Genomic DNA, 25,087 nt, shown 5'->3' with positions numbered 1-25,087 from the left:
GGCTATAGGTATGTAAAATCTTAAGGTTGTTTTAAATGCTTTTTGCTTGGTTAAGTAGAATGAAATATTTTAATGCAAAACGCACCTTCTAGGCAGGATAGGGAAGGAGGGTGGCGGGGGTTCCTTTTTATTTACATGTTTCTTCCTTGTGTCGAAACCTGGTCAGTAGAAGAATCAGCAGTGCTGGACTTGGACAGTCAGTCTTAATCACTTTTTGTTTACACACTAGTAAGGTATTTCCATCTTCACTTGTCTTGTTAGCTTCCAGTTTAAAAATTGGCATCATTGAGATATCTTTTATGTATGGTAAAATTGACTGATTTTAGCTGTAAATTGATAACTTTTGATGAATGTGTTATAGTTGCGTAGCTACCACCACTGATATAGAAGATTTCTATCTCCCCCCAGATTCCTTTGTGCCCCTTCTCAGCCTGCACACCATCCTTGGCCCTTGGCAACTACTGAACTGCTTTTTATCACTTTCGTTCTTTTCATTTTTTTAAAAAGCTTTTTATATGAATGGAGTTATGCAGTGTATACTCTTTTGAGCCTGGCCTCTCTTGTTCAGCATAATGCTTTTGAGATTCATCTTTTGGGTGTACTCTTGTGTGCTCTAAGTTGCTTCAGTCATGTCCGACTCTTTGCGACCCTATGGGCTGTGGCCAGCCATGCTCCTCTGTCCATAGGATTCTCCAGGCAAGAATAATGGGGTGGGTTGCCATTTCCTTCTCCAGGGGATCTTCCCAACCCAGGAGCTGAACCCGCACCTCTTGCATCTCCTGCACTGGCCCGCAGGCTCTCCACCACCAGCAACACCTGGGCGTACACTTAGTGCTTTTGTTTTATTGCTAGGCAGTGTTTCATTTTATGGATATGCTGCAGTGTGCTTATTCATCCACCTGTTGGTAATTTTTGAATTGTTTCCACTTTAAACTTCAGGAAAGATAATCCCTCCCCATTCTGGTTCCCTGACTTAAAAATTCAAGGGTCTTTTCTTTCTAGTCCTTAAGGAGAAACAGGGCCTTGGAGCTTTGCAGCCATTGTGGCGGACTTTGGGGAAGCTAAATACAATAAATTTGCAAAACAGGCTGTTTCTGGGGGCTGGATTTCTCTTTGTTTAGAGTCTAGTGAAGTATGGATAAGTTGAATATTTAATTCCCTCTCATATATTGTTTATCCCAGTCCTACTCTGAATGACTTAGTGGAATGAAGCATTGCACTCACGTTTTCTGTCAAAACAAGGTCTTTGTTATAAAGCCAGGACTGCCACCTGTGAAATGAGAGTGTTGGCTAACAGATGAATACGAGCTGTTTTATGATTTGGGGATTTGCCCATTGATAATAAAAACCCAAGCCACAGAAAGCTTTTCTTCCATTTTCCCTTACAGTGGCAATTCAGGCGGTGACACATTTTCATTCATTTCAACCTGCAGTGAGGTTGAGCTGACAAATTTCTTCTTTTTCCTAATGCTTCAAAAATTTCCAAAATGGGGATACTGTGATTTTTCATATCTCTCACTTCATCATTCATGTTTTCTTTTTTTTCCTGAGCTTCTTAAGAGCCTTTATGGTATCACTTACATGGTTATTCTTTTTTTTTTAGTAAATACAATTCTTTCCACAAAAGATATAATTTATATCTACTTGTCTGTGCCTGGGCAGATAAAAATCTGTCTAGAATGCTTTCTGATCAGTTTGTAGTTTTTCGGAGTGTCATGTTCGTTGGCCTCCCAGGTGGCGCTGTGGTAAAGAAAGTGACTGTTAGTGCAGAAGAGGCAGAAGTCCTGGGATAGATCCCTGGGTGGGGAAGGCCCCTGGAGGGGGGCGTGTCCGTCCACTCCAGTACTCTTGCCTGGAGAATCCCATGGACAGAAGAGCCTGGTGGGCTGCAGTCCATAGGGTCGCACAGAGTTAGATACCACTGAAGCGACTTTGCATGCGTGCACATGTTCGTTGAATGGAATATGTATAATAGAATCTGCATGTATTGAATGTATTTTATTATAAACATGTACTTTTTTAATAGAAGAATGAGTCTATATCTTTCAAGTTAGATTTTTCCCATTTATGATGAAAAACAAAAATGCATAGAATATTCTTTTCCAATCTTTTGTCCCTCAAGGTCTTTCATTACTAAAGCCTTTTGTTTTTCATAGACTAATAGGCTAAAAATAGAGTTAAAAGGACCAACTGTCAGATCATGTTACTCAGTATGATGAAGAACCTTGTGGAATCTCTGAGGATTTTATCCTAAATTTGGAAGTTCCCTCAGGGAATATTGCTCTGAATGATCTCCCCTAAATCAGCTATCATGGCTATTGATTTTTTTTTTTTTTGCTACCAATGTTGTTACATCACCTTTTTTCACCAGTCAAGATAAAGCTAGTTTATGTTCCTGTAACAGGAAGCTGGAAATTCTATGCGGGTTAAGACAACAAGACTTATTTCTCACTCAGGTAGTTGGTAGGAGGGCTTTGCCCATCACTGCTACCTGGCTTCCAGGTTCCTGGTTGCCTTGCCTGGAGGACTTTGGGCTATCAAGTGAATATTCTGGCTTTGACGTGAGTTTCATTTGCTCACAGCTGATTGGTCAGAAATGACCACATGGCCTCACTCAACCCCAAAGAGCCTACATAGCACACCCCTACCAGGAGCCTGGAAAGCAGGCAGAGAGCCAGGAGTATCTGGTGGTGGCATTAATGCCCACTGTGCGAACTTTGTGGATCTACGTGCTCATAGTCCAGAGGCATTTAATGAGATCAGTATGAGGAATTATTTCTGTCCACATTTTTCAGCATTTTAAACAAAGACTATCATTTTCTCTGAAAACTACTGTTTCATATGTTTTGGTTGAAGCAGTTAGTGTACCTTGTACCTAACATATCTTTTAAAAATGACACCTGGCATTTTTATCAACTTTTGAAAGTCACTTGGTTGTGTCTGATTCTTTGCAATCCCAGAGACTGTGGCCCTCTAGGCTCCTCTGTCCATGGGATTCTCCAGGCAAGAATACAGGAGTGGGTAGCCATTCTCTTCTCCTGGGGGATCCTCCTGACCCAAATATTGAGCTCAGGTCTACTGTGTTATGAAAGGTTCTTTACTATCTGAGCCACAGGGAAGTGGCATCAACTTTGTGTTGATTTAAATATGTACAAAGCATCAGACAAATGCCTAAAACTTACTGTAGTCCTCAGCCCCCTAAGAAAAGGGAACACTTTTACTGATTCATCTTCAACACGTAGTGGTGTAGGTAACATATGTATTATGTGACGCATACGTAGTATACTATATATTGTCCGGGATGGGACTGTTAGCATTTAGCATTTACTGTCCTTTTGGCATCTGACAAACCCCATTTCACTGTGATATCAGCATCAGTTAACAGATCCTACTCTTCGTTTCTGTAGAGTTGTTCATGAAGCTGAGGCACATGAGAGAGTCAGGTCAACGGATCTTCCATCCGTTTACTGAGTATTTGTTAATGATCTGGTGCCCGCTCTTAATGGATCCAGGTCATCTGACCACCACTGGGAGCATATTGCTTATGTTGTCCAAGTTGAAGGACTTCCTGAAGCATCTGTTCTCAAACACTGCTGTGCCGTGGAATCACCTGAGATCTTTAAATAATGCTGCTGCCTAGCTCTCACCCCCCAGTCAGTCTGATTTCATTGCTGTTGGGTGTGAACTAGGAAGCTGGCGTTTTCAATGTTTCCCTGGTGATGCTAATATGTAGTAAAATTTAGGAGTCTTAATGGAAGAGTTTCTTATTACTGGAGCAACGGGATACACAGTTGTTATCTTTATAGTGTCCTGCTACATGGGGGACTTTCAATTTCTTTTTTAAAATAACCCAACCTAAACCCAGAAAAACAACAGAAAACTTCCAAAGAAAATAGCTCCATGTTTGTTTCCTTCCCTCAGTAACAAGTGATTTTGTCGTAGTTAAGCTGTGGTTCTCATGTGAAGCCAGTATTTATGGAGCATTCATGGGGTGACTGTAGCCTTGCTCTAGGCTTTTGGGATTCATATTAAAGGTTGGTTACATGTAATGCTCAATCCATGAATGGTAGACAAAGCATAGATTTTTGTAAGTAATTCAAGTATTTCAGGTACTAAAATAAAACTGTTGCAAGATTGTGTGGATGAAGAGAATTTGAATAGACAGATAGATTGCTGAGTGTGTGTCTCTGTGTGTATGTTCAGTTGCTAAATCGTGTTTGACTCTTACGATCCCATGGACTGCAGCATGCCAGGCTTTCCTGTCCTTCATTATCTCCTGGAGTTTACGCAAATTGATGTCCAACCAGTTTTGATGCTATAAACCATCTCATCCTCTGCCTCCCTCTTTTGCCTTCAGTTTTTCCCAGCATCAGGGTCTTTTCCAGTGATTCAGCTCTTTGCATCAGGTAGCCAAAGTATTGGAACTTTAGCATCAGTCCTTCCAGTGAATATTCAGGATTGAGTTCCTTTAGGATTGACTGGTTTGATCGCCTTGCAGTCCAAGGGCCCCTCAAGAGCTTTTTCCAGCATCACAATTTGAAAGCATCAGTTCTTTGGTGCTCAGCTTTCTTAATAGCCCAACTCTCACATCCATATGTGACTACTGGAAAAGCCATAGCTTTGGCTGTATGGACCTTTGTTGGCCAAGTGATGTCTCTGCTTTTTGATATACTGTCAAGGTTTGTCACGGTCTTCCTTCCAAGGAGCAAGCGTCTTTCAGTTTTGTGGCTGCAGGCACTGTCCACAGTGACTTTGGAGCCCAGGAATGTAAAATCTGTCACTGCTCCTGCTTTTTTTCCCTTCTGTTTACCATGAAGTGATGGGACCAGATGTCATGATCTTAATTTTTTGATTGTTGAGTTTTCATCTTAAATGAAGTCTGTGTTTTGGAACAGCCTTCTTTGGATTTAAAGGAGTGGAAAAGTATGTTTTAGCATTTAGAGAGACCTCACCAAAGATGTGGAGACAGAAAATAGCCAAATGGGAAGGGAGGATGAAGAAGCAGAATAAAGGAAATACTCAGGTGTTTGCATTTTATTGAGAAGAACCTGAGTAAGCACTAGAGGGTGGTGGATAGCAGAATAGCAGGCTTAGAGAGGCAAATATAAAAGCTAGTATTAGTGACCACATGTGGGATAGAGGGGCTGAAGAGGACTTGGGAGGGAGGGGTGAGCTCAGGTTACTCTGGGAAAGAGTTGCTTTCTGTGAGTGATGAGATAGGTTCCAAAGTGGTACAATAAAGAGGCCTTTCAGAAGGTTACAGGTGGGTACAACTTTTTTTTACCCTTTTGGGCTCTTAGTTTCTAAAAGACTCACTAGGAAGTTCACTCATCCTGTCTACTCCCGCCCCGCCTGTGAAGGTCAGAGAGCTAATTTTTCTATGCAGTAGATTTTACTGCTCATTAAGTGGATCTGTTTCCTCTTTCTATCCTTCCCCTGGGTTGTTATATTTCTTTTTTAAACTTTTTATTTTGCACTGGAGTATAGCCAGTTAACAGTGTTGTGATAGTTTCCAGGTGGACAGCAAAGGGACTCAGCCATACGTATGCATGTCTATCCATTCTCCGCCAAACTCCCTTCCCATTCAACCTTTGGATTGTTTTAATCCTGAGATGTCCATGTTCCTTCATTTGGCACTTCTGTTGCCTGGTATTGTTAATTACATACTTATTTTGTTTCAGAACATGGAGAATAACTTTCTTTTGTAAATAACTTAAGAAACTGCCTCCCATGCCCAGTACCTGTTTTTTTTTTTTTTTTTGGAATTGGATGATACCACATTTTTCAGGTGCATGCGCTATAAAATATGCAAAAACAAAGTATAACGCTTGCTGAAAAACTTCAAGTTGCTATTTTTTAAATAGTCATAATTTAAAACTGAATTCGTATGCCACTTTGGTTTATGAAGTTTCTCTTAAAAAATTCTTCCATATGTGGATAATTTGAATATTCACTTTAATTTCTAGAGCATGGCATTAAGACGTCAGTCTAGGCAAGCTGTCAGTTATCAAATTCAGCTTTGTAACAAGCTGTGAATTCATGGGATAGAAGTAGGAAGCCACATCTAAGATATGACAGTCTTTGAATTGTCTCACGTAAAAGTGAATTTCTCTTCCTTTCGAAAGCAAAGTTTTAGGTGTTTGGAAAAATATCCTAAGTTGGCTTGAGGACTTTTCTGCTTCCAGAGCACTTGTAGAGCTGTATGAGCCTTAGGATGGACCTGGTAGAAGATGATGATGTACAATTTCAGTATTAATCTTTGTAGGAGGGAAGATGCCCGAAGTGAACTTGCAACATACTTTACCAGGGTTGCATATTAATCTTAAATTGCCACGGGCCATTTACGTGCAAAATGAAGAAATAAAGGACAGCTGTCCCTGGAAAATTTACAGCAAGTCAACTAGACTTTCTTGCTCACTGTCTCTTTTTTAATCAGAATGGGTGTGAGATGCGTGTGGGTGGAGAGAGAGGACAGTTTTCTGTGGGAGGGAGCTGGAGTCTTGGGGTGTCTGCACAATGCAAATACAGAGCTGAAATACTAACTCCAGGCGAGTCAGGACTGACTTTTCATTTTCGAATTAGTAATCTTAATTGTTTTAAGAACAAGTACGCTTCCAAAGCTATTAGCTTCCAAATGAGTGGTTCTGTAAAATTAATAGGGACAAATGGTTAAACCATCTTGCTCCTGAGTCGGCACGCGAGGCTTTGTGTGTTTGACTCACGGTTCGATGAGGTCCGTGGGCATTTTCTCGTGAGCCTGTCTTGGCACTTGGAGACCAGGGGCTCAGAAGTCAATCCTGATTAGGATCTCTTTCTCCACTTTTCTCTTTAGCTCTGCAGCCCTCTAAGTGAGCTTGTTAACCTGTCTCAATTTTATCATGAGTATGACAGGCTGACAGGAGCCACTCCCTCGTAGTGCGGTTGTGAAAATTAGCAATGGAGATTCTTGGGATATTGGCATACAATGAGCGCTTAGTAAATGTGAACTGCTTAGAAATAAATCTGTTAATTGACTCCAGTCATCACTAAGTGGTCCCATCATTGATGCAAGGCTCTGGGCACACTAAGGAACTTTGTGTTTTTTTTGATGGTAATTTATATATGGAAAGAAATCACCTGAGTTCAGCTTGCCAGGTAATGCTGTGTGACTTTTTTAACAAGCAGCAAAATTAACTGGCTTCACTTTCAACCTCTGTCTCTCAGTGCCTTGTAATGGACACTTGAGCAGTTAGATGGCTCGAATGCAAGGAAGAGACCTTGCATATGGAAAAAGAAGAAGATGGCTTTAGATTATCTCAGCTTTCCAAAAAAGAAAGACAAGAGAGACTGTTCAGGGTAGCCGAACATTGTTATTCAGTTGCTAAGTCATGTCCTACTTGTTTGCAACACCATGGACTGTAGCCCACCAGGCTCCTCTGTCCATGATACTCTCCAGGCAAGAATACTGGAGTGGATTGGCATTTCCTTCTCCAGGGACCTTCCTGACCCAGGAATTGAACCTACGTCTCCTGCATTGGCGGATTTTTTTTTTTTTTTTTTCCACTGCTGAGACACCAGGGAAGCCCATACGTGAGAATAAACCCACAGAAATATGGATATAAAACTGTGGTGATTTTTGACTTATCCCTGATGGCACAGCTGCTCTGAGGTGGTGAGGCAGGTGGCAGCAGAGAGACACCACTAGACCTTTTGCAATAATATTCTGATCTCTGTAGAGGACTGATTAAAAAAAAAAAGAGCCTTCCTGGAACTTGCCCAGTGGCCCAGTGGTTAAGACTCCGAGCTCACATGCAGGGGGCGCAGGTTCAGTCCCTAGTGGGGGAACTAAGATCCTGCATGCTGCATGGCACAGCCTAAAAAAAAACAAGTGTCTTGAAAATAGCAACTGCCAACTTTTGCTTTAAATCTGAGTCTCTTTTTTAATTTATGTAAGTAAAAATTTGTAGCTGCTTAAACTTGAGCTACATGAGTGCTGAGTTTGAAAAGAAAATGACTCTTACTTAGCAGCCCATCCATTCTGGCTTGCTCTAGTACTTATCCACTCCTGAGTGTGCACGAGTTAGATGGACTTTACTCAGCACTTTTTGGCTATTAAAAGGAAGGTATCGGGTTGGGGGGGGTAGTTAGAGAGATGGTAGAGATATGGTTCCTGTTCTTAATTATCGCCTTTAGTTTAAGGCAGTGAAGGCTCTGAGATTTTATCTAACTTTCATGTGAACAGGTTCCCCTGTAGAGTTTCATGGATGCTGGTAGAAAACTCAAGACTCCTGGATCAGGGATCAAGGACAGTTCATTACTCTCAGTAGGCAGTGTTCTACATTTTGTGTTGGCGTCCCGAGCCCCAGTTGCCAAGGGCATGGCAAAGAGGGTGAGACATACCTGCACACGGTACATTGTGCGTTGTGTTGTAGGAGACTAACTCTGAACTTGAGAAACGCGACTGTTTTGAAATGACTGGCATGTGTGCCTGCTGTTTGCTCTAGATGGACACGAGCTCTTATTTTCCAAGGCTGCAAGCAAACCTGTTCTGTGTGTCAGAGGAAGGTGCGGGCACAGTTGGTGTTCGTGTACCCTGGGGTGCTGGCGGAGGTGAGTGGGTGGGGATGGCTTGAGAAGAGGCTCTGTAAGCAGTGGAGGCCAGCGTGTGGCAGATCCTGGGTGCTGGGCTGCGTATTTGCCTCAGTTGTGCAAACACTGTTGACACAGTGACAGATTGGAGCAGAAGGGGCCGACAGAGGATGAGATGGCTGGATGGCATGACCGACTTGGCGGACGTGAGTTTGAGTAAGCTCCGGGAGTTGGTGATGGACAGGGAGGCCTGGTGTGCTGCAGTCCATGGGGTCGCAAAGAGTCGAGCACGACTGAGCGACTGAACTGAACTGAGAGTTGATGGTGGGGAGGGGCACAGAAGCAAAGGTGGCTGGTTGGATTTTAGAAATAATCCAGGTAAGAGGTGATGCAGGTTTAAACTTTCCATTGGCAAAGGGAACGAGACAATGGATTGGAAGAGGGACTCGAGAGAAAAATAGGATCTGGTGACCTTTTGGATGTGTTCAGTTCAGTCGCTCAGTCATGTCCGACTCTGTGACCCCATGGACTGCAGCATGCCAGGCTTCCAGGTCCATCACCAACTCCCGGAGCTAGCTCAGACTCAATGTCCATCAGGTTGGTAATGCATCCAACCATCTCATCCTCTGTTGTCCCCTTCTCCTCCTGCATTCAATCTTTCCCAGCATCAAGGTCTGTTCCAGTGAGTCAGTTCTTCACATCAGGTGGCCAGAGTATTGGAGCTTCAACTTCAGCATCAGTCCTTCCAATGAATATTCAGGACTGGGAGGTAACAAAAGTGAAAAGTAAAACAGAAAACCAAAAACTTGACTCTGAGTTTTCCACCCTGGTAGATGAAGATGTCTTTAGCCAAGACAGAGAATGCAAGAGAAGCAGTAACTTTTGAGGGAATATGAATTGGTTTGGGGCATCCCAAATTCAAGGTACCTGTGACATTTCCATCAGAAATGGGTTGAAGGCATCCAGACAGCTGCTGGGCATCCATTTTCAGCGAGGCAAAGCTTGGAGAGTCAGAAAGTCATTCAGGCAGATGATGAGGTAAGAAGAAAATGGGGCAAAGGGCAGGCTCTTTGGGGATCTTTGTATTTAGAGAATGAGAAGAAGCAGAAGGATGAAGGAGACATTCAACAAAGGGGTAGGAAGAGAGTCGAGAGAGTGAGATGTGAAGTAAGCCACAAGGGGAGTTACTTTATTTTTTATTGGAGCATAGTTGCTTTATAAGATTGGCTAGTTTCTGCTGTGAAAGTGAAGTCACTCAGTCGTGTCCGACTCTTTGCAACCCCATGGACTGCAGCCTACCGGGCTTCTCCGTCCGTGGGATTTTCCAGGCAAGAGTATTGGAGTGGGTTGCCATTTCCTTCTCCAAGTTTCTGCTGTACAGGAACGTGAATCAGCTCTACAGTAGACATATAATCCCCTCTTTTTAAAATTTCCTTCCCAGTTAGGTCATCACGTAGCACTGAGTAGAGGTCCCTGTGGTATGCAGCAGGTTCTCATCGGTTTTCTATTTTATAGATAGTATCAATAGTGTGTGTGTATCTTTCCCAGTCTCCCAGTTCATCCCATCCCCTCTTCCCCCTTGGCATCCATACGTTTGTTCTCTATGTCTGTATCTATTTCTGCTCTGGAAATAAGGTCATCTATACCAGTTTTTTTTTTTTTTTTTCAGATTCCACGTATATGTGTTAATGTACAGTATTTGGTTTTGTCACAAGGGGATGTTTGAAAGAGGAGGAAGTCAACAATGTCAGGGGTTCTAGATAGCTCAGGTGCGAGAAGGACCAAGAAACAACCTGTGGAAGTCAAGATGTTACGAAACCAGAGACGAATGAGGTTGTACTCCTTATGTGTTGTTCTCACAAATCCCCCATAAGACAGTGTATTTCTCCATTTTATATGATCAGCGGAAGTGCAGAGCCATCGTTTGACTTGTATAACCCTCAGAGCTAGGAAACTACAACTTAAATCCAAGACCAACTTTTTTTTTTTTTAAGAGCTGCTGCTGTTAGCCACAGTGAACATGAGGAGATTGGGGATTCCCTAGGCTGATCTTCTGAAGTTGTTGGAGGTGAATGAAAAAAGTAGAAGACAGATTTTTTAAATATTTTATTTTATTGGCGTATAGTTGATTTATAATGCTGTGTTAGCTTCGTGTATACAGCAGAGTGATTCAGCTGTACATCTACATGTATCCATTCCTTTTTAGATTTTTTTTCTCAAATAGGTGATCACAGAATATTGAGTAGAGTTCTTATGCTGTACGGGAGGTTGCTGTTGTTCTTTAGTTGCTAAGTTGTGTCCAACTCTTTGTGACCCCTTGGATTGTAGCCTACCAGGCTCCTCTGTTCATAGAATTTTCCAGGCCAGAATACTGGGGTGGGTTGCTATTTCCTTCTCCAGAGGATCTATCTGACCCAAGGATCGAACCCCTATCTCCTGCACTGGCAGGTGGGTTCGTTACCACTGAGGCGCTAGGGAAGCTAATTGCAGTAGGTCCTTATTGATTATCTATCTTACATATAGTAGTATGTGTGTGTTCATTCCAACCTCCTGATTTATCCCTCTGCCTTTGGTAACCGTAAGTTTGTGTTTGATATCTGTCAGTTTGTTTCTCTTTTGTAAATATGTTCATTTGTATCTTTAAAAAAAAATTGGATATCATCTATGAGTGATATCATGATACTTGTTTTTGTGTGATTCGCTTAGTGTGATAAACTCTAGGTCCATCCATTCTGCAGCAGATGGCATTCTCATCCTTTGTATGGCTGAGTAATATTCCGTTGTATATCTGCTCCGTATTGTCTTTATCCATTCCCCTGGAGTCCGTGAAAGCTGATGGACTTTTAGGTTGCTTCTGCGTCTTGGCTATTGGAAACAGTGCTGCAGTGAGCGCTGGGGTGCATGTATCCTTTCAGATTATGGTTTCTCTGGATGTATGCTCAGGAGTGAGATTGCTGGATCACATAGTAGTTACAGTTTCAGTTTTTTAAGAAACCTCCAGCGTGGATGCAGCAATTTACATTCCCCCTCACAGTGTACAAGGGTTTCCTTTTCTCCACACCTTCTCCAGCATTTATTGTTTGTAGACTTTTTGATGATGGCTATTCTGACTGGTATGAGATAACATCTCATCACAGTTTTGATTTGCCTTTCTCCCTGGTGGCTCAGTGGTAAAGAATCCACCTGCAGGGCAGGAGACGCAGGAGACCTGGGTTTGATCCCTGAGTTGGGAAGATTCCTTGGAGAAGGGTATGGCACCTCACTCTGGTATCCTTGCCTGGAGAGTCCCGTGGACAGAGCAGCCTGGTGGGATACAGTCCAAGGGGTTGCAGAAGAGTTGGACGTGACTTAGTGAGTAAACAACAGCAATAGCTAGTGATGTTGAGCGTCTTTTCACAAGACAAATTTTTAAGGAACAGAGGGAGTTTGAAACTAGACAGTAGGAAAGGGAAGTGGGGAGACAAGATTTGAGTATCTCTCTATGAAGTGCTCATCTCGATTTGGGATAAGGCATTCTGAAGTTACACCTGCCCTCTTTCCAGATCAGCTCCATCATGGACCCCTGCGGTACATCGTCAGCCCAAGAAAGATATGTCCCCTTTGCTGAGACTCTCTGCAGTGCCTCAGAAAGTCTCTTAGTGGCAGACTTCGTGTCGGTGTAGAAGCTGCATCTGACAATGTTTAAAATGCTAATGAACAGCAGTTTACATTTGCTAAGTATTTCATGTATGCTGCTACACTACTTCACCCAACCCCTATAGAACTCAGTCGGTAGTTGACCAGATATGTCGTCTTTCTTAGGCTCAGGTGCGTAGCTCAGGAGACACGTTGAAAGCAGCAGAGCTGGAATTCAGATCTCGGTCTCTGATCTGATCCTGCTCTGGGATTCTTAGAAATGCTGTGTGGTGTAAAGTAAAGTGAGGGGAAGAGTTGGGTGACGGGGCATCTTAATGGTGGTAGGGATGCTGAATTCTGCCACAAGGTCCAGAGACTGTGCGATGCTTCTTTTCCCAAGGTTCACACTGTGAGGAGAGACGGAAGGTGCCTTGAATGAGTTGAAGCTAGATCTCTTAGATCTGGGACAGCTGGACACCTGACCTCTGGGCAGTGTGTGTGACCCTGAGCAGGTTTCCTGGCCATACCCTGTGGCTTGTGTTCTCTTTATTCCCTGATGAGGGATCAGGCCTGTGCCCCCTGCAGGAGAAGCACGTGCTGTGTGCTAAGTTGCTTTAGCCCGCTCTGTGCAACGCCATAGACTGTAGCCCACCAGGCTTCTCTGTCCATGGGATTCTCCAGGCAAGAACACTGGAGTGGGTTGCCATGCCCTCTTCTAGGGGAACTTCCCAACCCAGGAGTTGAACCTGCACTTCTTAGGTCTCCTGTATTGGTAGGTGGATTCTTTACCACTGACACTACCGGTTAGAGTCTTAACCACTGGGCCACCTGGGACACACTGTCCCCCTGCGCATTTCTAATGAAATAAGAAACTTCTGTTACTTTGCAGCTTTCTCCTGCTCCCTCCAGACATTCTGCCTGCTGGTTTGGGTGGTTGTACAAGGAATGCAACAAGTCGAGGGGTTTTCTTGTCTGAAACAAACATTCTTTCTGTTGTTCTCATTACAAACTCTAGCTGAGGCCAGCTACTTGGAATATTGGGAATATTCTGTAGTCCATTTGGGCCCTAATACAAAGTTAGGCCTAAATAAACCAAACACTCTTTATATTCGAGACTTGGCTTTGAGAGGATGAGACTCATGGTCAGACCTCAGTGTGCTGCAGAGTCTAGAAATTATCAGCACTTCCAAAGAAGTTGGCTTGGACCTGGAATTGGATACTTGCTTGTAGTTTTTTTTTTGAACATGTCCCACCCCTGCTGGAATGGGTGTGCCTGTGATGGCTGGCCTCAGGAGTGCCAGGCTGGCAGGGTTCTGAGCTCAGCCTTGGGTTGGTCTGGGTGTGAAAAGAACATGTGAGTGAAATCCTGAGACCTCTCCTCCAGGTGCCTGCGGATAGGGAGGCACCTTGATCCCAGCCTAGAAGTGGATTTATATGGAAAGAGTGTGGGAAAGGCTACATGAAAGCAAAAGCAGGACTTCACAGGAGAGGAAAATGCAGATCAGCTCCTGGCAGGTAGTAGGTGTCTGTAATACTTCTCTATCTGCCGCCCAAATAATTACCGTCCAAGGGAGAAATTCCAAATGTTATTGGTGAACAGGAATTTTATATTTTCCATGAGTCATTCATATTAAATAAACTTTGACTCTCTTCCCAGCATATGCTTTACTTTATGACAGTGGGCTGCAGACTATAAGCCTTCGTTAGGGTGACTATTTATATGCATCATGCCAAACTATTTTGATATTAATCTTGAATTTTATGTTACAGTAAGAGATTTTTCATGACTGTTATATAAGGCTTATGCAAATGCTTTATAAACATCATCTCTTTTATTTTCGCAGCAACTCCATCCGATCATTAACCTCGTTTTCAGATAAAGAATTTGAGACAGAGATTGAGTAACTTGCCAGGTTATACAGCTGGGAGAGGGGAGAGCTGGAAGCTTTCAGAATCCCTATACCATTAATTTGTAATAATTTGTATCTGTAACCCTAACAAGTTTGTTTCCCAGATGGTTGTATTTTTTTTTTTAAATGAGGGAACCAAGATCCAGAATGAATGTTACTCAGTATCATTTTGAGCTTCTCATCTTTATAAAGCTGTAGTTAATCCTCTGTCCCAGTGCTTAGGAATGGTCTCCTACCCTGCTTTTTTGCAGTATTTGCTACCTAGTGTTAAAATAATGGATTCGTCTCCTAAAGTTTTAGAATTCTTCAGTTTTATACATAGACCATCTTAAATTTATGATGTTGAATATGTATGTTCCTTTGATGGAAGAGTGAAGCATTCTTCGTTTTATATGCTTTTATTTAAAACTAATTTCATATAGACATGTGTTTTTGACAGAACCTTAAAGTATTATGAATGACACTGTATCTTGGAAGGGTATCTGTGTATGAACTTGTTTATGTAACTCAGTGTAGTGGATGGCTTGAAAAGCGTTTACTATACTTACACAGACATTTAAACATAGTGTTTACTGGGACTTAATTGTAAATGTATGTAAGAAACACATTGCCAAATTTTTGTAATTCACCTGTGACCCAAAACAACGTTCATGAGCCTTTTCTTTGAATGACTTTAATAACATCTTATTTATTTATTTATTTTTAGAATTGAAGTATAGTTAATTTATGGTGTTGTATTATCTTAGGTGTACAGCAAAGTGATTTGATCATATATATATATATATATATATATATATTATATATATATATGTATAGTATATAGGGCTTCCCAGGTGAGTGAGTGGTAAAGAGTCTGCCTGCCAATGCAGGAGATGCAGGAGACATAGGTTTGATCCCTGGGTTGGGAAGATACCCTTGAGGAGGAAATGGCAACCCATTCCAGTATTCTTGCCTGAAGATCCCATGGACAGAGGAGCCTGGTGGACTACAGTTCATTGGGTTGCAAAGAGTCAGACACAGCTGAATGCGCACACACACACACACACACACACACACACACACACACACGTGTATATATATATACTGTATACTTATATATATATACACATGTAATATGTATATATACACTTTTTCAGATTCTTTTCCACTATAGATTATTAAAAGATATTGAATATAGTTCCCTGTGCTGCACAGTAGATCCTTGCTGTTTATTTTATTAATCCTATACTCCTAAATTGTCCCTTCCCCTCCTTTCCCCTTTGGTAACCATAAATTTGTTTTCTGTGTCTGTGAGTCTGTTTATGTTTTGTAAATAAATTCATTTGTATCACTTTTTTATAGAGTCCACATATAAGCAATATCATATGATATTTGTCTTTGTCTGACTTACTTCACTTAGTACATGAATCTCTCGGTCCATCCTTGTTGCTGCAAATGATATTATTTCATTCGTTTTAAGGCTAAATAATATTCCACTGTGTGTGTGTGTGTGTGTGTATCACATCTTCTGTATCCATTCACCTGCTGATGGATACTTAGGTTGCTTCCACATCTTGGCTATGGTAAATATTGTTGCTGTGAACAGTGGAGTGCATGTATCCTTTTGAATTAGAGCTTTTCTCTGATATATGTCCGAGAGTGGCACTGCTGGATCATATGGCAACTCTATTTTTAATTTTTTGAGAAATTTCCACACTGTCCTCCATAGTGGCTGCATACATTTGCCTTGCACCAGCAGTGTAGGAGGGTTCCCTACTCTATACACCCTCTTCGGTATTTAGTATTTGCAGACGCTTTGATGATGGCCATTTTGATTGGTGGGAGGTGGTGCCTCACTGTAGTTTTGACTTGCATTTTTCTAATAATTTGTGATGTAGCTATCATTCTTAAGCTTTGTTGCTAGGTATTTCCTCACAAATTTTTCCTAACCATTTCACCTATGGTATTCTTTCCCTTTTATTTTCAAGAATCAAGAAGATATGTAAGATATAAAACATATGCGTGAATATTTATCCTTATTCATTACATAGCCCACAGGGAAATTTGTCGTTGCGGTGCTGGTGGGATATGTAAATGTATATTTGTATTTATGCATGTCCATACATGTATATGCACCTGAGCCTTGTTAATAATGGCAGTTTAGACTTTTGATGTGAATGCGAACATGGACATTAATGACCTTTCACCCTTGTTGTCAGCAGGCACAAATGCAAATAACTGTTTCACTTCCTTTGTAAATATTGATCAAATATCTCAGTACATGCCAAGCACTCTGCTTGTTACTCTGAATAGGTGAGAACTGAGTGAATGTTACTTTGTAGATCCATGGAACCTGATCTTAGGATCATACACCTGGAAAGGTCTTTTCAGTAACTTTTTGCCTGTTAACCATCAAAAGTGTTGATGTTTCAGTTTGAGCCTTACTTCTTTGTACAGTTACATCTATTTTTTCTTCCCTTTAAAATTTTTTTGTCTGTTTTACATTGGAGTATAGGTGATTTACAGTGTTTTTAGTTTTTTCTCATTATAATCTTTTTCGTCTCCTTCTCTCCATGTCTTTTTACTAGCCAGTCATCAAGTTATCAATCACTGGTTCAGTGTATTAGTTGATTCTGTTTCTTTGTTAAAGGTACGCCATGTGCTCTCAGGCGCAGCATCTGCTGCTGAAGCCAAAGAAGTGCTTTTCAAAAGAAAAGACTTTATGACTGTGTGGGTCCCAAGTTACTCTTTTAATTTGAATGCCTTTTTAAATTTTACCCTGTGTCTTCACTGTATTCTGCATCAGTGCCTAAAGTATAGAAAGTCCTCAACAGTGGTTATGAAATTAACAGGAAACTAAATGCGATGTAATTTCTGGCCCGTGCGCCTCTCATTTCTTCCCACCTTCTCCTTCCGTTCGTTTTATAGTCGTCTGCTCCGTCTGCCTTTCCTGTGTGCGTGCTTTGATTACCTGTTTTCTGTCTTCTGCTTCCATGACTCCAGACACCACTGTGTTTTAGTCTTACCACGTTGCCTTGTCAGGTCACCCCTTCCAGCCTTTACTGCTAACCTCTGTTTTTTAATGGAATTTACCAAGCCTTGAAAGTTTCCCTTTTCCCCTTTTGCATGTAATTTTCTTTGTCCTTGACCTTCCCTTGACCTTTTTGTCAAGTGAAGCATCTTCTTTTCTCATTTGATTCTCCAGCCCACCTCCAGGGCTGCTGGGTTGCCCTCTGGGGTTCCTGAGTTCCATGTGAGTGTTTGCTGGAGCTGCCCATTTGGAGAGGGAAGCAGTGAGACAGAGAGGATGATGAAGCCTGGCTCATGCCTGCTGCTTGCTCCTCTTCTTCAGGAAGATGTGGGCAGTGCTCGGCGGCAGCACTGTGTGAGATTGGAGAAGGCAGCTGGGGGAAGGAAGACGAGTTTGATTCCACCGCGGCCACTGTGCCCGGGGACAGCTGTCATCAGCTACTCATCAGTGGACTGGAGAGCACTCTCCTTGTCTTTACTACTGGTCAGAACCAATCTGATTTATTTAAAAAAAAAAAAAAAGCTGTTGGCCTGTAAATACTTTGATGAGATTACAGGTTTTTGTTAAAAGTTAGAAAGGATTATGGTGATGACAGCTGTCAGGGAGCTTTGATATGCTGGCAAAGTTGTAATACCTTGGGTTTTTCTTAAGATTTTTTACTGGAGTATAGTTGATTTACAATGTTGTGTTCAATTCGGGTGTGTAGCAAAGTGAATCAGTTATGTATATATGTATAGTCACACTTTTTTAGATTCTTTTCCCTTATAGGTCATTACAGAATATTGAGTAGAGTTCTCTGTGGTGTACAGTAGGTCCTTATTATTATTGACAATTATTTATTTTATATATAGTACTATGTATAGGTCAGTCCCAATCTTTCAATTTATCCTTCCTCTCACTTGCCCCTGGTAACCATTAATTTGTTTTCTACACTTAGAGCTCTGTTTTGTAAATTCATTTGTACCCTTTTTAAAGATTCCACATGTAAGCAGTATCGTAATGAAATTTGTCTTCTTCTGGCTCACTTCACTCAGTGTGACAATCTCTAGGTCCATCCCTGTTGCTGCAGATGGCATTATTTTGTCCTTTTTTGTGGCTGAGTAATGTTCCATTGTGTACCGCATCTATATCTGTTCCTCTGTTGATGGACATTTAGGTTGCTCCCATGTTTGTCTGTTGTAAACAGTGCTTCAGTGAGCATCAGGGTACATGTATCTTTTTGAATTATGATTTTATCGGGATATATGCTGAAGTGGGATTGCTGGATCATATGGTAGCTCTAAGTTTTGTTTTTGAAGGAACCTCCATACCTGCTGTAACAATTTACATCCCACCAATAGTGTGGGAGGGTTCACTTTTCTCTATACATTCTCCAGCATTTATTGTTTGTAGATTTTTTTTTTTTGAAGATGGCCATTCTGACAGTGTGAGGTCATACTCATTGTAGTTTTGATTTGCTCTTCTCTAATAATTAGTGAAGTTGGGCATCTTTGCACGTGCTTTTTAGCAGTCTGTATGTCTTCTTTGGAGAAGTGTCTATTTAGATATTCCATCCATTTTTTGATGCTTTTTTGATATTAAGCTTCATGAGCTGTTTATATATTTTGGAGAATAATCCCTTTTCAGTCACTTCATTTGCAAATATTTAGTTCCATTCTGAGAGTTGTTGTTTTATTTATTAATACCTTGGATATTTGAGTTTTTAGTTCCCAAGTGTAATGTCTGTTTTAGGCCAAGTCCAATCTATATCTGTAATTCAAAATTAATTTCAAGTCAAATCAACCTAGGTATACTATTCTATCCTCAACTAGTCTATGCAAGGCACTGTGAAAGCTATTGGAAAGAAATACACCAAAAAACCCCAAACCAAAGCCAACCTACTATTTTTCCAGGTAATATGCCTCCATATCTGGGGAGAGATGGAGGAACACAGGTCCACGGTTCTTAATCTGAGGATTATGAGGTGGATGTGTTTGAGAAAAGGTGGTATGGGACATGCATTGTCGAGCATATAACATCTTTAGCCAGGTTTGGTGTAGAAACTACTTTTAATATAGTGACGTATGAATGTTCATACTGACCGGGGAAAAAGCAGACCGAAATAACCTGATGTCAGGTCAGGCATTCAGATGTTTGATTTTGGGAATTGTGAATGGGAGCATTTGGGTTTGTTTTAAATGTAGTCAAATGTTAAAAGGAATTAATTATGAGTCAAATTCAGAAAAAGGGAATGTCAGAGGGTGTGGAGAAAAAGGAACCCTCGTACACTGTTGTTAGGGATCTAAATAGGTGCACCCACTATGGAGAACAGTATGGAGGGTCCTTAAAAAAACTGTGACTAAAATTAGAGCTGCCATATGACCCATCAGTCTCACTCCTGGGCATATGTCTAGAAAAGACGAAACTCTAATTCAGAAAAGACGCATGGACCCCAGTGTTCATAGCAACACAGTTTATGATGGCTGACACACGGAAGGAGCCCTAGTGCCCGTTGACAGGTGAATGGATAAAGGAGACATGGTTCATATGTAGAGTGGGATATCACTCAGCCATGAAATATGCCGTATGATGCCGTCTGCAGCACCGTGGCTAGACCCAGAGATTATCATACTCAGTGAAGCAAGTCAGTCGGATAAAGACCACTATCATCTAATACCACTTATATATGGAGTCCAAAATATGCAAATGAACTTATTTACAAAACAGAAAAAAATTCACAGACATAGAAACCAACTTTATAGTTATCAAAGGAGATGGTGGTGGTAGGGGAGATACATTAGGAGTTTGGGGTTAACAGATACACATTGCTGTATATAAATTAGATGAGCAACAAGGGCCTACTGTATAGAACAGGGAACTATAGTCAATATCTGGTAATAACCTATAATGGAAGATAATCTGAAAAAGAATGTATATACAAACACATACATGCACATAACTGAATGGATTTGCTGTATGGTTGAAGCGAACACAGCAGTGCAAGTGAACTATAACACAATAGAAAAAAAATGATGGAAAAAGAATATGTAAGTTCAAAACATTTGAACATTTTTAATTAAAGGGAATATCACTATGGGATATTTTTTTTCTAGTTTGAAGTTCTGGATGGGACTTTATCTTGCTCACTGTTGACTCTTGGGCAGCTAGAATTTCACCTGCCGTGTATTTGATGAATAAATATTTGGCAGATGAGTCATTAATGAATAGGAAGGGAAGAACTTCCCCCTCAGAGGGGACTTGGGCCTGAGGAGGGGATGAATTTGGTTTATGTGGGTGATACTGAGGGATCTATTTTGATTTAGGTGAATACTCTACAGTAAATTATGGGTTGGTGAGGTGAGGCTCATTATGAAGAGTTATGTGTCTATGCCTTCCATGCTTGTTCAGCTGAGGAATTTGGACTTGATTTGATGACTTACTCTTCAGTGTGGATGGGAAAGACCTAAGATAATCAAAGTCACTTGAAAAATAAAAAGTAGAAAAAAATGATGGTGTTCAGAATGGATTATGGTTATGTGTGTGTCCCTATTATGGGTGCTCAGTATACAGTCATCAAATTCAAGGCCATGTTGAAGAAGCAGAGATTAGTCTGAAGTGTGAAGAAAATGCAGACATTGGTCTGTTGAATTCGGAAAGTGACAGGGAAGAAGTTAAAGAAAAATTTCAAAATTCTAATACTTGGTGATGAGAAATAGTGATCCCTTTGGCTGGAAGAGGGAAATTTGGAAAGAAGTTGCAGAGGTTGTAAAAATCCTATGACTTGACATTTGGATCGGTAAAGAGCCTCTTGATGAAAGTGAAAGAGGAGAGTGAAAAAGTTGGCTTAAAGCTCAACACTCAGAAAACTAAGATCATGGCATCCGGTCCCATCACTTCATGGGAAATAGATGGGGAAACAGTGTCAGACTTTATTTTAGGGGGCTCCAGAATCACTGCAGATGGTGACTGCAGCCATGAAATTAAAAGACGTTTACTCCTTGGAAGAAAAGTTATGACCAACCTAGATAGCATATTCAAAAGCAGAGGCATTACTTTGCCAACCAAGGTCCGTCTAGTCAAGGCTATGGTTTTTCCTGTGGTCATGTATGGATGTGAGAGTTGGACTGTGAAGAAAGCTGAGTGCCAAAGAATTGATGCTGTTGACCTGTGGTGTTGGAGAAGACTCTTGAGAGTCCCTTGGACTGCAAGGAGATCCAACCAGTCCATTCTAAAGGAGATCAGTCCTGGGTGTTCATTGGAAGGACTGATGCTAAAGCTGAAACTCCAGTACTTTGGCCACTTCATGCAAAGAGTTGACTCATTGGAAAAGACCCTGATGCTGGGAGGGATTGGGGGCAGGAGCAGAAGGGGATGATAGAGGATGAGATAGCTGGATGGCATCACTGACTCGATGCCCATGAGTTTGTGTGAACTCTGGGAGTTGGTGATGGACAGGGAGGCCTGGCGTGCTGCATTTCATGGCGTCGCAGAGAGTCAGACACGACTGAGCAACTGAACTGATAGTCTTTAAATTTATTTATACGATGTGTGTTGTATGTCATGCGTGTGCTCATAGGTGTAGTGTTTCTGATTATTTAGTCCCGAGTTTTTAAGGACAGTGTGACAAGAAACAGAAAATTCTGCATGACTGGAGTATACGTGGTCCATGTGCTGTTTCCAAGTTCCTTTTGTACAAGGTTTATTTAAATTTATTTTAAAAAAGTAAAAAAATGTTGAGTAGCATTAATTCCCCCATGCACCTTTCATTATGCGTTAGCAATTAACTCTCCTTCTCTTGGGTTGATGAATGTGAACTTGATCAATTATCTGATCGTAAATAGCAGCGCAGAGTGAAGACTATCGCTGAAGTAACATTCTTACTTCATTTCTCTACGTTTGTCAGGTGCTTCTCAGAGGGGCATGTTAGTCTGCAGAATATGACTTGCTCTTTTGGCTTCTGGCTTTGAGGCCAAACTATTTTAAGTTTCTTAAATAGAGGAGTGTTGAAAAAAAATGCTCTGGTGTTTCAAACTCTCTGGACATAGCCTTCTAGCCTCTAGGAGAAGGAAGGAGTGAGGCCTGGTCTTTTTTCCTCTAGCAGGCTCGAGCTCTGACTTTTGTGTTTTCGGACAGTGTTTCTAACTCTTGGCAGGGCTGACCTGCATTTTTCTCCCCTCTCAGCACTTCCCATCACAAAAGTGCCTCTCAGCTACTCTGATTCTTGAGCCTTCTGAACAGCTGTGTATAGATGGAAGGGCCAGCCTTGGCTGCCCTGGTTCTTTGAGCTCTAGAGAAAATCCAGAAAGGTGTGTCTGCTTGCTGGGGCTGCCATACTCAAGGACCACAGACTGGGGGTCTAAGCAACAGAAATTTCTTTTCTCATAGTTCTTGGGGCTGGGGGTCTGGGACAGCGTGTTGGCTTGCTGGGGTCTCCTGAGAGCCCCTCCTCTGGGCTTGCAGATGGCTGTCTTCTCCCTCCGTTTTCACGTTGTCTTCCTTCTGTGCGTCTGTGGCTTGACCTCTGCTTATAAGGATACCAGTCTTATTGGATTAGGACCCGCCCTCATGACCTTGTTTTAACTTACCCACCTCTTTTAAAGACTTTAGTTACCAAAACTGTCACATTCTGGGATACTGGGGTTTAGGACTTCAACATATGAATTTTGGGGAACACATAACAGACAAACAGGACATTCAGAAGTTTGAAGCTGAGTGAGGAGACGTAAGGGTTTCCCAGATGGCTCAGTGTAAAAGAATCATCTGCTAGTGTAGGAGATGCAGGAGACTCAGGTTCGATCCCTGGGTCGGGAAGATATCCCGGAGGAGGAAATGGTAACCCACTCCAGTATTCTTGCCTAGAGAATCTCAAGGACAGAGGAGCCCAGGGGACTACAGTTCTTAGGGTTACAATGAGTTGGATATGACTGATCAACTGAGCATGCACACAAGGAGAAATAAAAGCCAAGAAGGGAAACAGAGGGAACAGAAATCCTCATTTTTGTAAGGAGTAATGAAGCGTAGTATATGTGGTGTGTTATAATAAGCAGGGCACATGTAGATATCATTTGTGTTCTCCCAGTGAGACAGACTGGGATGTGGGACCCTTTGTTGCAATGCTTGTACCTGGACAAACGTCTCTTTGAGACAAAGAAACATTGTATTTGTCTTTGTCAAATACTCGGAAACTGTTGTTGTTCAGTCACTCAGTCGTGTCCAACTGTTTGTGACACCCGGGACTGCAGCACGCCAGGCTTCCCTGTCCTTCACTGTCTCCAGGAGTTTGCTCAAACTCCTGTCCATCAGCCAGTGATGCCGTCCAACCATCTCGTCCTCTGTTGTCCCCTTCTCCTCCTGCCTTCAATCTTCAGGGTCTTTTGCAATGAGTCGGCTCTGTATTAGGTGGCCAAAGTATTGGAGCTTCAGCTCAAAGAAACTGTAAGGGACTAAAAATAACTGCATGCATGCTCAGTTGGTGCAAATCATGGCCAACAAGATACAGAAAGACCAAAAAAATCCAACTGCCACTTCTGAAGAGCCAGGAAGCAAAAGCACGTGCCCCTCTGCACACATGGCACCAAAAGGGTGGGCAGACCACCTAAGCCACCCCTCCAACCCAACCTCTGTGTCCGCCCCTACCCTCACCCTGTGTAAGGAGCCAGCTCTCCCCCCACCTTGGGCAGTGAGCTGGGGAACCTGTTATTTGTTCTTGCTCCCCCAAACTACAGCAGGGGCCCCAGTAAAGCCTTGCCCAAATTTCTTTTCTGGCCTTAGTCAATTTCTTTTAATTAAGGAAGGCCAAGAGACCTGGCCTGTATCACCATGCTAGTACGTGGGCAGAGATACTGTCCTGACCTCAGAGGCAGTGTCGAGACTCAGAGAAGGTTCCTGGACTGCCCTGGGTCTCAGAACTCAGGAGTGACTGGGCTGTGACTTGAATCCAGTTCTTTAGACACTGGCTGGTACACTTGTCACCGTTCCATACAGGGAGGCCCCCCCCCCCAAAAAAAAGGGAAGTTCCCTTGGGTCCCTTGGCCTTTTTGGTGCGGTGTTTTGTTTTGGAAACTCTGTGGATTAGAGTCATGATCTCCTGGCCAGCCAGGCCCGTTCTTGTTAGTTTTACCATTTGTGGTGCAGAAAATAAACACAGTTTCACCTCTTTTAAGAAATAAAGATATTAAGTCACATTTTTTGGAAGTCGTGGTTTTATCATGGAAATTTCAAGCACAGAAAAGGTAGGGGGTACAGTGAACTCGTTCGTGCATTCTTGTGCAGACTCAAACGTTTTCAAGATTTTGCTAGTCTCCTCATCTCTCCCTTCCTCTTCCTTCAAGCAAATCTAAGATAGATTACTCTTACTCCTTTCAGTATGCAACGTAAACAATAAAGACATTTTCTTACATAACCCTAATGCCACTCCAAGTTTCCCGATTGCTTAAAAAATGTCCTTTTTCAGTTGGCTTGTTTACATCAGAATTCAAACAATCATGTGTCCAACATAGTAACATTTGCTGATACATTTTCTTGCCTTTATTTCTTGTCTGTTGTACTTTGAGGTACTTTGTTTCCAGGTCTCCACAGAGAGAGAGAATGCAATGATTTCATTTTGATGTATAATTTTGATGTGATCCTCATTTGGAGTTTTAGTGTTTCTCTGGACAATGCATATACTGCCCTTAAACACAAAAGAAAACAAATTTTGCCTTACTTTTGATTAAGTGATTTCCTTGGTCTTCAAGAATCATCCAAACAATTTCTTTCTATGTACCAGTCAGCACCATATTATTTTTAAAAGGCTAAAACTTGTCAAGAACAATCTCAAGAATACCTGAACATAAGAAGCGTGAAAGATACAGTGCATCTTTACAAATTGCATTGGCATATGTGACGACTGCTTAACCAGTGTTTTTTCATTACTGCTTACTCCTTACGTTTTGTCCACATGGAACTTTATTTTTTTCCAGCTGTACCTCTTGAATACCAAGCTGCTAAGACAAGTTGGTAAACA

The 25,087-nt window shown here is 41.8% G+C and overlaps 1 protein-coding gene and 1 long non-coding RNA gene across 6 annotated transcripts in view; both read left to right on the top strand.

The window, feature by feature from the left end:
• ARHGAP10 (Rho GTPase activating protein 10) overlaps window positions 1-25,087 on the top strand; it is a 375,744-nt gene that overhangs the window by 204,267 nt on the left and 146,390 nt on the right. The window lies entirely within an intron of this gene.
• On the top strand, window positions 95-24,073 carry LOC132658033 (uncharacterized). Its single transcript, XR_009596987.1, has 2 exons — window positions 95-8,589; window positions 9,234-24,073. It is a non-coding gene; the product is annotated as an uncharacterized LOC132658033 (long non-coding RNA).

The sequence above is a fragment of the Ovis aries genome, chromosome 17 (assembly GCF_016772045.2).
Source record: "Ovis aries strain OAR_USU_Benz2616 breed Rambouillet chromosome 17, ARS-UI_Ramb_v3.0, whole genome shotgun sequence".
Taxonomy (NCBI): domain Eukaryota; kingdom Metazoa; phylum Chordata; class Mammalia; order Artiodactyla; family Bovidae; genus Ovis; species Ovis aries.
Note: the sequence above shows the minus strand (reverse complement) of the source record. Positions and strands in the feature narration are given on the sequence as shown.